The sequence below is a fragment of the Delphinapterus leucas genome, chromosome 7, assembly GCF_059928025.1.
Source record: "Delphinapterus leucas isolate spDelLeu-1000000601 "Yukka" chromosome 7, BTC_Dleu_Yukka2, whole genome shotgun sequence".
Classification (NCBI taxonomy): domain Eukaryota; kingdom Metazoa; phylum Chordata; class Mammalia; order Artiodactyla; family Monodontidae; genus Delphinapterus; species Delphinapterus leucas.
Window position 1 is genome coordinate 45,939,940 of NC_143135.1, and position 13,787 is coordinate 45,953,726.

General features: G+C 41.1%; 1 pseudogene; it reads right to left on the minus strand.

Annotated features, from left to right (window-relative positions):
- Positions 1-8,010: 8,010 nt before the first annotated feature.
- LOC111169191 (large ribosomal subunit protein uL23 pseudogene) lies at positions 8,011-10,418 on the minus strand (annotated as a pseudogene).
- Between the last annotated feature and the right edge of the window lie 3,369 nt (positions 10,419-13,787).

The following is a 13,787-nucleotide window of genomic DNA, read 5'->3' on the forward strand; positions in this document are numbered from 1 at the left end:
GTTGGTCTTAGTTGCAGCACGCGGGATGTTCATTGCAGTGTACAGGCTTCTCTAGGTGTGGCGCATGGGCACTAGAGCACGTGGGCTTAGTTGCCCCGTGGCATGTGGGATCTTAGTTCCCAGGGACCGAACCTGTGTCCCCTGTATTGGAAGGCGGGTTTTTAACCACTGGACCACTAGGGAAGTCCCTGCAGTTTTCTTTTCAAAAGGAAAAGTGCTGTCTTGAGGCTAAAAAGGGTTTCCCATTCCTAGCAGGCCTCTTGACATGATGGATAGCAAAAGAAAATAATTCAGTATTTTTGTGCCCATTTGTACCTGTCAGAATGGGATAATAACATCTGTCTGCCTCCCCAGGGAGACGATGAGACGATTGATTTCTTCTTTGTTACTTGCTTTTGAAATCAGAGGGAAAAATCTAGACTTAAGGCCCTTTAAAGGAAAGAACTGTCCTTTCTAGACAATTCTTGGAGAGTTTCTTTAGAAAGAGAGCCTTTCTTGGAATGCATTCTGGGGCTTAATAACTTTTACCGTCAGAAATTCTGAACTCTTCAAATGCATATGATAGAAACCCAATTCAAACAAGGTGAAAAAGATAAGGTTATTGTCACATTCCTCTAAAGCCTGACAAAGGTGGAATTGGCTTCAGGGATACAAGTTCCATCAGGAACTATGATTGGATTTGAGAAATTCTATTTCAGTATCTGCATGTTGCTTGAGTGGAGAAGGTGCATTCTCAGAAGCTGTGGAATGGCCATGTTTAGCCATATGCATGTCAAAACACTGAAAGCTAGGCTTCAAAGACAGGGGATACCAACAGCTGTGCAGAGAGAAACAGAGATGAGAGATAGTAAGAGGACTAACAGGATCACAGTTCTTGATGGTTTTCCAGATTCTCTTTCCTTTCCCTTTGTATACTGGCTACCTTGGGGCTTTGCTAAAATGCCTTCTCCTTGCACTAGTTTAAAGTGAATTTCTCTTTCTTGCAACCCAAAGAATTATGACTATTATGATCTGAATGTTTATGTTCCCCCCAGCCCCTACTGTGATACTATTTGGAGGTGGGGCCTTTGAAAGGTGACTAGATTTAAATGAGGTGATGAGTGTGGGGCCTCCATGGTGGGATTAGTGCCCTTCTAAGAAAAGGAAGAAACACCAGAGCTCTCTTTCTCTGCCATGTGAGTAGTCAGCAAGAAAACAGCTATCTGCAAACCAGGAAGAGTCTTCACCAGGAGTTGAATCAGCAGACACCTTGGACTTCCTAGCCTTCAAAACTGTGAGAAATAAATGTCTGTTGTTTAAGCCACCTAGTCTATGGTATTTTGTTAGAGCAACCTGAGCTGACTAGGACAATGACTGAGACAACTACTATGAAAATTAGTGATGGCTTTTGCTGTATACTTTCTGCAAGATGTAGAGAAGCATCTTTCTTATACTGAAACTTCCCTCTCAAAGGTCACCAATTTCTAAGTGCAAAACCCAATGACTTCTACTCACTTTTCATTCTTCTTTGCCATGTTGACTGTCTTTGCCTTCTGGAATCTCTCCTCTCTTGGCCTTTGTGATCCCCCCTCAATGGATTCTCCTTTTACTTCTCTGACAGTTCTTTTTCAGTATCCTTCACTGTTTTCTTTTTTCCACTTGCCCTATATAGGTGATCTCTAAGATTCTGTTCTTGGCTGCCTTCTCATCTTGCTCTGCCCTCTTTGCTAAATACGTTTATCTACTCCAACGATTTTCTCTTGCACTCATAGGCTGATGACTTCTTCATTTATTATTCATAGCCTTAAAGTTTGCTGAGCTTTAGGTCCTAATTTTTACTCTCCTGGTGAATATCCCCACCTATATAATGTGCAAACACTGCAAAAATGTCCCAAACTGAACTTCTCCTTTCCTTAACCTGGTCTCAAATTGCTTTTCTAGACACCAGTCCCTTCCATACTGAACTTCTCTTGCAAGCCACACTGTCTTCTAGTCTCCAGCCCAGCTTTGTAGACTTCCTTTCCGGATACCTCTTCTCTTCTCCCCTAGGCTCCTTTTCTTGGTACTCCCTTCCTACCACAGTCTTGTTCCCATTCTCACTTTCTTGTCTAAATCTTGCCTTGTCCCGGAGCTGGTGGTGGGATGAATTGGGAGATCGGGATTGACATATATACACTAATATGTATAAAAAAAATAACTAAAAAAAAACAAAGAATGTCCAGAGAAGGCCAACAAAGTAGCCTTTAAAACTTGAAAAAAATAGGGCTTCCCTGGTGGCGCAGTGGTTGAGAGTCCGCCTGCCGATGCAGGGGACGCGGGTTTGTGCCCCGGTCCGGGAGGATCCCGCATGCTGTGGAGCGGCTGGGCCTATGGGCCATGGCCGCTGGGCCTCTGCGTCTGGAGCCTGTGCTCCGTGACGGGAGGGGCCACAGCGGTGAGAGGCCCGCGTACTGCAAAAAAAAAAAAAAATAGAGAGATGTGGCAAAAGTAGATTAGGGCAGATGCCCTCTTAACTCCTCTTGGTAGGTGATTGAATTTGGCCTTTATCCTACAACCCAGGTGGGTCTTGCCTTTAAAATGTCTGCTTGGGGAATTCCCTGGCCGTCCAGTGATGAGGACTCGGCACTTGCACTGCTGTGGCCCGGGTTCAATCCTTGGTCAGGGAACTAAATCCTGCAAGCCGCGTGGAGTGGCCAAAACAGACAAATAAACAAAACAACAACAAAGACTGCTTGGAATAGTGAAGATTTCTTGAAATTTGTATCTTGAGAGGTTTTGTTCTTTAAGTAAGCAAAAGAGAGAACTCTGCACTGACACATTACATGGTCTTGATATATGATGGCGCCCACATATGTAACTGGTTTATGAAGAAATCTCAACCTATCAGGGCATAAGAAGCAGTAAAGCATGTTGGTCAGGAGCTTGGCTCTGGAGCGGGACTGCTGGGGTCTGAATTAGGCAAATTAACTTCTCTGTGCTTCAGTTGTCTCTTGTGTCCAGTGGAGATTGTAATGCATCTACTTCACAAGCTTATTATGAGGATCAGACAAGATAATATATGTAAAGTTCTTTTTTTTTTTTTTTTTTCCGGTACGCGGGCCTCTCACTGCTGCGGCCTCTCCCGTTGCAGAGGCGGCCCCTCCCGTTTCAGAGCACAGGCTCCGGACGCGCAGGTCCAGTGGCCATGGCCCACAGACCAGCCGCTCCGCGGCATGTGGGATATTCCCAGACTGGGGCACGAACCCGTGTCCCCTGCATCAATCAGCAGGCGGACTCTCAACCACTGCGCCACCAGGGAAGCCCAATATATGTAAAGTTCTTGAACAGGCTAAGCACTCAGTAATTGTGAGGTATTATTATTTTAAATAAACTTATTTATTTATTTTTATTTGTTTATTTTTGGCTGCACTGGGTCTTCGTTGCTGCGCGCGGGCCCTCTCCAGCTGCGGCGAGTGGGGGCCACTCTTCATCGCGGTGCGTGGGCCTCTCACCACGGTGTCCTATCCTGTTGCTGAGCACGGGCTCCAGGCACAAGGGCTTCAGTAGTTGTGGCACACGGGCTCAGTAGTTGTGGCTCACGGGCTTAGTTGCTCTGTAGCTTGTGGGATCTTCCCGGACCGGGGCTCGAACCCATGTCCCCTGCATTGGCAGGCAGATTCCCAACCATGGCGCCAACAGGGAAGCCCGGTATTATTATTTTTGATTACTACTTTCAAGTATGATGTGGCAAATCCCCCTCACCTGTACCTTAATGACATCCTGGGCAGATTCTATGACTTGACAACTAAAACTCTGTTCAGTCTGGTTTAAAATGTCAATCTCGGGGGCTTCCCTGGTGGCGCAGTGGTTGAGAGTCCGCCTGCCGATGCAGGGGACACAGGTTCGTGCCCTGGTCCGGGAAGATCCCACATGCCGCAGAGCGGCTGGGCCCGTGAGCCATGGCTGCTGAGCCTGCGTGTCCAGAGCCTCTGCTCCGCAGTGGGAGAGGCCACAACAGTGAGAGGTCTGCGAACTGCAAAAAACAGAAAGAAAGAAAGAAACAACAAAACCTAAAATGTCAATCTCATGATTGGTTCGAAGCTCTCCACCTGCCCCAGTATAAGCTAGACTTACGGCAGAGGAGATCAGTGGACTTTTTTTAATCCTCCTCCCACTCTAGTGCCCTAAAGGGCAGGTGGAGTCTGAGTCATACCGTGGGACACCTTGTCCTCTTCCCTGTTCTCAGGAAGGGGTCAGAGAGAAGGATGAGGCACTCAGAGGTCTTCTCATGTAGCTAGTTGCCTCTTGTTGGAGAGGCATCCCTGAAATTACTACTCTGGTTCAGTTTTGTCCTGCTACTGCTGTGGCCTCTGATGGAGTGGTAGTCTTGACCCAAATGGGTTCACAATCTCTTTATGCACATGTTCAGTTTTTCCCCAGATACCTCTTTAGTGATAGATTACTGAAGCACAATTGGTGCTGGAGAGGAGACTGGAAATGATGCTTGATTTTGTTGTTGTTGTTATTGTTCTGACAAGCAGGGACAGTTTACAATCAGAACAAATTCTTATTTCCCACAGTGCCTGCTGAGTAACCTCCCAGGAAGGATGTGTTATAGAGCTAAGAGTGGCTGAAGCAGATCAGAGACCTCAAGGCCAGATGCTGCCCAAAGGGCTTCTGGATTTCAAGTATTTTAAAAAGAACAAGGGGCTTCTCTGGTGGCACAGTGGTTAAGAATCTGCCTGCCAATGCAGTGGACACGGGTTCGATCCCTGGTACGAGAAGATCCCACATGCCGCGGAGCAACTAAGCCCATGTGCCACAACTACTGAGCCTGCGCTCTAGAGCCCACGAGCCACAACTACTGAAGCCCACTAGCCACAACTACTGAAGCCCGTGTGCCTAGAGCCCGTGCTCCGCAACAAGAGAAGCCACCGCAATGAGAAGCCCGCGCACCGCGACGAAGAGTGGCCCCCGCTCGCCGCAGCTGGAGAGGGCCTGCGCGCAGCAACTAAGACCCAACGCAGCCAAAAATAATAAATAAATAACATAAATAAATTTATTTTTTAAAAAAATAGCAACAACCCAAAATAATATTTATTGGATATCTACTAAAGCTAGGCACTTAGTATACATTATCCATTCTATGTGATAAGTATTATTAGCTCCATTTTACGGACGAGGATAGTGAAGGTAAGAGGAATTAAATCAATTGCCATTATTTTGAGGGCCCTGTTTCTTACTTAATTTCAAAAAAAAAATCTAGTTAAGATTTCAGAGAGGCAATATAAACAAAGTCATATTTCGGACATTTAGGAGATAGCTCTGATTGCTAATGTTAATTTTTTTCTGATGCAAATATATGCCTTTACTTTGTGTCAATTCACAAGAGCCATAAAATGTCAATTAAAAAAAAATGTCAGTTTTTGCCATCCTTACAGTTTTTTTCACTACAGAGAACTAAAGAAAAGAACGACCTTATTGTTGTTAAGTTCAACGGGGACTTTTTCTATCCTTTTAAAATGTGTCTTCTCTATTCGTGTGTATCTCTTCACCTTAATTGAACGAACTTTTTCATTACTAATTTACATATTTCATTGAATAACAGCGTGTTTTAGGGTGACTCTTCCAAGAGCTATTGAGGAAAATATGTGTAACGGTTAACCTATGATTTGCTAATGACTTTTGATTTCCTTTGATCTCCAATCCAAGTGGTAAAATGCACTGTGTGTGATACACTCACACCTGGTACAGAAACAAGTGCTAAGGGCATAATTAGAAGTTGACAACGGACGTGATAATCCCAATTCATTTTTCTTTTTGGCAAGACAGTAATTGGCTGGAAATTTAAAATTCTCTTTTTAAATCCTTAAACAGATCACTCCTCCGAAGTTTTACACTTAACCACTACCATCTATCAGCCACCACCTATTCAATTATAAATATGTACAAAAAGCCTGTTGTATACCAGGAACTACTCAAGGTGGTGGAGTACTGTGGTAACCAAGGCAGACAGGGTATTTGCTTTCATGGTGCTTAGGTCTTATCTAGGGAGACAGACAATAATCCAGTAAGTAAAATTTCAGATGCTGTAGTGTGAGGAAAATAAGACTAAATGTCATGAGACAGAGTCATGGGAGGAGGGCAATGTTAAACAGGATAGTCAGGAAGGACGGACATTTGACTGAAACCTGAATGATGAGGAGGCAGCTGCTCAAAGATTTGGAAAAGAGCCTCTCAAACCAAGGAACCAGCCGGTGCAGAGGCCTGAGGAAATGTGTGGCAACTTTTAATGTTTTGGGTACTGAGAACGCAGGCCCTCTCTACAACGAACTCCCTGCCCCTGCCCCAGCTCCCCACCACACACACAGTGGTAAGAACCCAGCAGTAAGTACAGTGAGAGATTGGAATATTTTACTTAACTTCTGGACAGTGAAAGATCTGGTAAGGAAATAAGCAGAAGTCAAGAAGAAAACCAAGATGAATTGGAACCTGAAAGGCCTACTAAGATTTTTCTATCATTAAGGTGGATTCTAGGAAATTTAGTTTTGTTGATTTAGTTTTGTTGATTCAATAAAGTTACTGACTAGCAAGGAATCCACCCTAAGTCACTCTTCTTCTATGCTTAGTGCATCACTCTATTTATAACTAAATGTTTCCTGAAGTAAAATAGAAAACAGCCACTTTGTTCCCTGTATTTATGCTTCTCGACAGAGATCCCATAGTAGATTTTCTTACATTTGTGGTAAACTATTTTTAACCATGCATCAAGGCAATAAAAATAGTTTTCATGTGATTATGTCTTTGGAAGTCTGGCACAAAATGTGATTTCACTTAGAGAGTGTGGTGTGACAGCTGTAAATCGTCACATTCCAGCTTAATGCTTCAATATTGTATTTTCAGTGTGACTGAATGGCTGGCTTTTTCCGGCTTTGACTGCCTTTTCTATAGAGAAGCTGGCACTCAGACAAATCCCCTGAGACACCCTCACAAAGAGATGCTGACAGATGTCTGTCTCTCAGAGGTTCTAACTGGGCAACATTCCATGCAGACATGCTGGGCATGAGCGTGGGTGTCTGTGTCTGTTGGCCTATGGGACAGTCTTCTCATTCTGTCTTGCCAGCAGCCAAAAGGCATGTAGAGCCCTTTGGGATGGGAGTTCTGCCCTGGGGCCAGCATGCTCAGGTAGAATGGCACTGAGCCAGTTTAACAGGGCAAGGAGTCTTATTCAAGAAAGCCAGAAGTAGTGCAGCAGGCTGGAGAATCAAACCTTTCTCCTCATTATATGGTTGGGTCATAGACTAAGTGCTTAATAAATAATTGGTCCTGTTCAGGCACTCTCCTCGATACGTGTGATATACAGATGCTTAACTCAAGGAACTCACCCTAACTTGTTCAGGGAAATAGCCTATAGCAGCCAACAATTTTTTTAGCCACTCCACCCCAACTCCAAGACTGCTTACAACTCATTCAATGAATTTTCAAGTAGTTGTATCAAGTACTTTCTTCTATGCCAGGCATTGTGGTCTGCTTAAGATAAACAGAAATAAAAAGACAGGTTGTTCTAGGATTAATATTGTATACACAAAAATGTTATAATGGTTATCTTGGGAGAATAGAATTAGATGGAGATATGGACAGACTCAAATTTTACATTTTGAACTTTACTATTTGAACTTTTTGTAACATTTTTTTGGCAGTGATTATTTTTTGTAACTCAACTAAAATCTTCTGTTTGTGCCAGGCACCCTTCTGAGCTTTGAGAAGATAGCAGTGAATGAAGCAGAAAAAGTCCCCTGTCCTCAAGGAGCTTACATTCCAATTGGGGAGTAATACAAAACAAAAAACCTATACAAATGTGCTATTATAATATAATAAGTGACGACATGGCCCATGGAAAAAATAATTTTTAAAACTAAAAGTGTTCATTTTTAAAAGTTATTCTATTCTGACTTGTTCAGATAATCTTGACTCTTTAGAGACCAGGATTCTTTACTGGCCTGGGCAAATAGCAGCACTGAGAGAAACGGGCCAGAGGGCCAAGCCTCAAAGCCTTGAACTATTCGGACTCTTGCCAACACTCTCTCCATCCAGCACAAATGAAAAGGCAGTTTGAGATGCCTGCGTTCTTTTGGCACAAGAGTGATGTCAATCCAGAGAGTTTGACCTGGCTGGTTGTTCTTGACTGGAGCCCAGCCCTTTTCTCACTCAGTTTGGGGACAGAACTCACTGCTGTGCCAGTATGTGAAGGTGCCGACCCTGCCTACCCCACATACGTAGGCTGCTTCTTCTTTCCAGCTTTACCAGCTGGTTTCCATTGGCTTCTGGCCTGCCTTGTCTGACAGCTGCCTGAACACTGGGACTTAAAAATTAGTTCTAAATGCCTGAGTCCAGCCACCACATTCCAACCTATTTCTAGGACAACATCTTCTTTCTTTGGCTCCCTGAGAAACTACTCTTCTTTTTCTGTTTCTAAACTGTTTCCATTCCTAGTTCAGGCTGAGGTCTCCTCACCTGGAAGTGTAAAACTTAGGGGTTCCAGTTCCTGCTCATAGCCAAGGAGAAGATGCTGTTTTCACTAAATTCTTCTAGTCAAAGAAGAGGTAAGACTTGATATGATATTAAAGAAACACAGTAAAAATTGTACGCATACTAACATTACGAACATTTAAAAAATCTTCTTTGTTTTTATTCCAATCATGACGGTAACACAAGCCTGTTGCAAAAACTTTAGAAAATATGGTAAAAATAATTTATACTTTAATAAATTATTTTCATTTTTATCTATTCTTGTGCTCATATGTTTATTGCTGTTATTGGTTAAATATATTATTCATGCATTTGGGACAAAATTCCAAAAGTAAAATCTCACTGTTTCCCTGCCACCCAGTTCCTCTCCCTGAAGCAAACTGTTCATCACAGTATCCTCTTTTTTTTTAGTGAAAACTTTTATATTTAAAATTACCAACTGGACTCAGTTTAGATAACCCCAATTTTGTTGGCAACTTCCAAAGCATTGTAATCAGGAGCCAGTTGAACATACGCTTCTTCTCTCCATCAGGTCTTATCAGGGTGTTCACCTTGGCCACGTCAATGTCATAGAGCTTCTTCACAGCCTGTCTGATCTGGTGCTTGTTGGCCTTGATATCCACAATGAACACCAGTATGTTGTTGTCTTCTATTTTCTTCATGGCTGACTTGGTGGTGAGGGGGAACTTGGTGATGCCATAATGGTCAAGTTTGTTTCTCCTAGGGGCACTCTTCTGAGGACATTTGGGCTGCCTTCTGAGCCACAGTGTTTTGGGCAGTTGGAAGGTGAGTGATGTCCGTATCTTTTTTGCGTGGCTGTGGATGCCTTTCAGCACTGTGTTCTTGGCCTTCAAAGCCTTTGCTTTGGCTTCAGCTTTGGGAGGGGCAGGGGCTTCCTTCCTCGCTTTCAGCACCATCTTTGTGAAAAGTCACAGTATTCTCTTATAATCCTTTTCATTTCTGTAAAATCTGTAGAAATGTCCTACTTCAATAGACCTTTCTCTGCTTCAAACTCCGATGTTTCAGTTTATTTGGCCTCACTGTGCATCGGGCACATGAACTTTGGTAACAATTTCTTTTCTGATTTTAATACTTTAATTTTTCTTGCTTTGTATCTTAGTCAATCTAGCTAAATATTTGTCAATTTTTTTTAAGAAAAAGCTCTTGGTTTTATTGATTTTCTCTATTGTTTTTCCATTCTATATTGTATCTGTCTCCATTCTGTTCTTTATTACTCCCTTCTTACTGCTAGCTATTGTTTTAGTTTGCTCCTTTTTCAAGCTCCTTACGGTGTAAAGTTACTTTATTGATTTACTTTGCCACTCTCTGTATTATGTCAATGAAAAATCAAATAACAATCAAGCTAAGAAGAAAGAAAAGAGAATATTATTCAAGACAAACTGAGGATTATTCCCCAGGAAACAGATTCTCAGAAACTCTGAGAACTGCTCCATTGATCAGGAGTTAAAGATACAGTTTTATACATTTTTGAGATATACATTTTGAGATACAGTTTTATACATTTTTGAGATAATGTACCATATTGAAAGGTTAGCATTGTGCACACAGTTCATCAGTTTTTTTGTTTTTTGTTTTTAGTCAGTTAGGCCCGTACAGAACAAGCCCTTGGTCAATGTGACCCTTTGTATGAGATGAAAAAGAAGTATTAATCATAGAATTACAATGCTGGCATCTGAAGAAAGGGACCAGCTTTTTCTCAAAGTTTGATTTCATCCTCCTGCTTTGAGAAGGTCTGGGTAATGTATAATGTAGATGCACAGTGCACATTGGGAAAGGCCTACCATAAAGGGGTCATGTCATTTTTTTTTCCTTTCTGTCTTAGCTTGATTGTCCAGCCATAGAAAATTTAAGATTTTTCCTCTCCAACTATATATGTAGATATTATTATTTACTATTTTATTTAAAAATTATCGTACACTAACACAACGTTGTAAAGCAACTATATTCCAATAAAAATTAATTAAAAAATAAAAATTATCATACAGTATAACTGATTTTTTACAGTATTGTTCTATGAATATTAGCAAATATACAGATGTGCATAACCAATATCACAATCAGAATACAGAACAACTACTTGTTCTGTTAATTACTAAGAGATAAGTGGTAAAATCTCCAACTATAACTGTGACTTGTGTATTTATTTCTTTCAGAATTGTTGCCAGTAGTACAAAGAATTTTTTTCTTGAATCATTTGAGTGGGATATAAAGTTACTCTTTTTCATTTTGTAAGTAATTAATCAATATTTTATGATAGATATTTCAAAACTATGTAAATGTTCTATTTTCATCAAACTTTAAATTTATTCATTGATTTTTTTATCAACATAAATTCATGATTTCATATTTTATCCAATGAGTTATAGTCTGTTAATATCATTATTTATTTTGGGACCACCCTGGTGGCACAGTGGTTAAGACTCCATGCTCCCAATGCAAGGGGCCCGGGTTCCATCCCTGGTCAGGGAACTAGATCCCACATGCATACCACAACTAAGAGTGTGCATGCCACACTAAAGAGCCTGAGTGCCGCAACTAAGGAGCCCACCTGCCGCAACTAAGACCCAGCGCAACCAAAATAAATAAATGAATGAATATTTTAAAAAATATATCATTATTTATTTTGCAACTCAAGCTATACCCAATTTGGCCACTGGAGCCTCTTCAAGCTGGCTCTTGTCCTTTTGATATGTCCCTGTCATTCTTTGAGCACTTCCTTGTTTCTTGTACAAGATGCTCCAGACTCATCTTGTATTTTTCCATGCCTGCAACTAACCCTGTAATTAGCCATTTCTCCAACAAGTGAAAAATATTACTTAGAACCAAGATCTTAACACCAAGTATATTCATTGTCCTTGAGGTGTCACTGCTCCAGGCCCGTTTGGTAGACACACTCATTTACATTTATATTCATTCTTACTTCCATCTATCTATTGAAAACCATGATTTCAGACTGATACCTCCAATTTCAATACCCCCAACATCACAAGTTTCAGTCTACTTTTCTCCCTTCACGTGTTTTTAACTCTAATGATGGTAAGAAAATCCAGGCCACTATTATCGTAATATTGTTACTTATTTTTTATCAATGTACCAGTTTGTAACCAATCTCTTATTGCTACACCCTTCTCTCTCCTGTGTAGATGCTCACCTTATCCCATTTGACTCCAACACCTTGAACCAAGTTGCCCTATATGGATGCATTTTTCACCCAGTTTTGATTCTGACTCCCAGTACCAGGCTAGTACCATCACTGCCCCCTGTGTGGACACTCTCCTCAACCTTCTTTGGCTTTGAAAACCTGCTTTGAGCTGCCCCTCCTCAAGGATACCCTTGTCACCTGATGTGCAGAAGAGTTAATATAGAAGGCCTGAGGCTGCTATTGCTAGAAGGGATTGTGTACAAGTTTGGTCCTTGGCTGGCACCTGGTACCTTGGATTTCAGGAGGGTTCCCACCTACCTCATACTGATAAGAATGGTTCACTGTGCCCAAACTTTTTGTATAAATAATGTGGTTTATCCTGAACAACTTGCTTTCCTTGTGGGAATCTGGAATTTTTGTACATACAGGCATGGAGTACCTTTGTGACCAACTTTTGATAAAAACTTTGGGTTCTGAATCTTATGAGCTTCCTGATACATAACATTTCACACATGTTGTCACTGTTTGTTGCTGGAGGAACTAAGCATGTTCCCTGTGATTCCACTGAGAGAGAACTCTTAGAAGTTTGTGCCATGTTGTCACTGTTCGTTGCTGGAGGAACTAAGCACGTTCCCTGTGATTCCACTGAGAGAGAACTCTTAGAAGTTTGTGCCTGGTTTCCTTTGAACTTTGCCCCATGTGCCTTTCTCTTTGCTGATTTTGGTTTGCATCATTTTGCTGTAATAAATCATAGCCATGAGTATGACTGTGTGCTAAGTCCTGCTAGTTAATCATTGAACTTGGGGGTGGTCTTGGGACCTCTGATACACCTGGCTTGGGCTCTGAAACTCCACACTGGGCTGCTTCTCTATAAGGACACCCTCCCCACTCTGCTTGGGTTTTAAACCCCTATGCTGACCGAGTCTCCTCATTCTGTCCAGGCTCTGACACCCTACAGTAGCCCACCCCATTTCAGGGACAATGTCCTCACACTACCTGTTTCCAGTTTTTAGCTATCGTGACTAAAACTGCTATGAATATTTGTGTATAAGTCTTTTTGTGGACATGGACATGCATTTTAAACTATACTTAAGAGTGGCACTGCTGGGTCATAAAATAGGTGTTTGTTTAGCTTTATAAGAAACTGCCAAAACTTTTTCCAAAGTGGTTGTACAATTTAATACTCCCACCAGTGATATATGATTACCAATTATCCTGTAAAAACTATATAATGAAGAAAAAAGTCTTTTATAGTTACCCATCTATTTTTGGCACTCTTCATTCCTCTGTAGGTCTGCATTTCCTTCTGCCATCATTTTCCTTCAACATTTCTTGTATTTTAAGTCTGCTGATGACAAATCTCTCAGTTTTTGTTTAACTGAAATATCCTTCTTTCACCTTTGTATTTGAAGCTATTTCTGCTGGATTTAAAATTCTCAGTCCACAGTTTTGATTTTATTTTCTTTAAGCACTTTAAGGAAGTTGTTCCATTTTCTTCTTATTTGCATTATTTTTCTACAAGAAGTTTGCATTCATTCTTTTTCTGTTCCCCTGAATGAAATGTGTTTTTTCTCCAAACCCCCTCTGGCTGTTCCAAAGATTTTCTGTTCATCTTTGGCTGTCAGTATCATCATGACAGGTCTAAGTGTGTTTTTCTTTATATTTATCCTGCTTCGGGTTCAATTAACTTTTTGATCTTTGGGCTTATTGTTTTCAACAAATCTGTAAAAAAAAAAATGGACCATTATTTAAAAAAGTACTTCAAATATCCTAATTTTTCTCTTCTTTCTTTCTGAAGTTCTAATTAGACATATAATATGTTGGACTCTGCCTTTTTCTCTCTGTGCTACAATTTGGAAGATTTATTTTGCCCTGTCTTTAAGTTCACTGGCCTTTTTTTTGTAGTGTCTAACTTGATGGTAAACCCATCTAGTTAATTTTTCACTTCAGGTATCGTATTTTTTAGTTCCAGAATTTCTGTTTTGTTCTGCTTTACAGTTTACATTTCTTTAGTGGTCTTTCTTGTTTGTCCCCTTATTACGTTCATGGTTTCCTTTAAATCCTTAAACATATTCATAATAGCTTTTAAAAAAAAGTCATTTCTGGCTCTCTATTGACTGATTTTTCTTCTGATTAT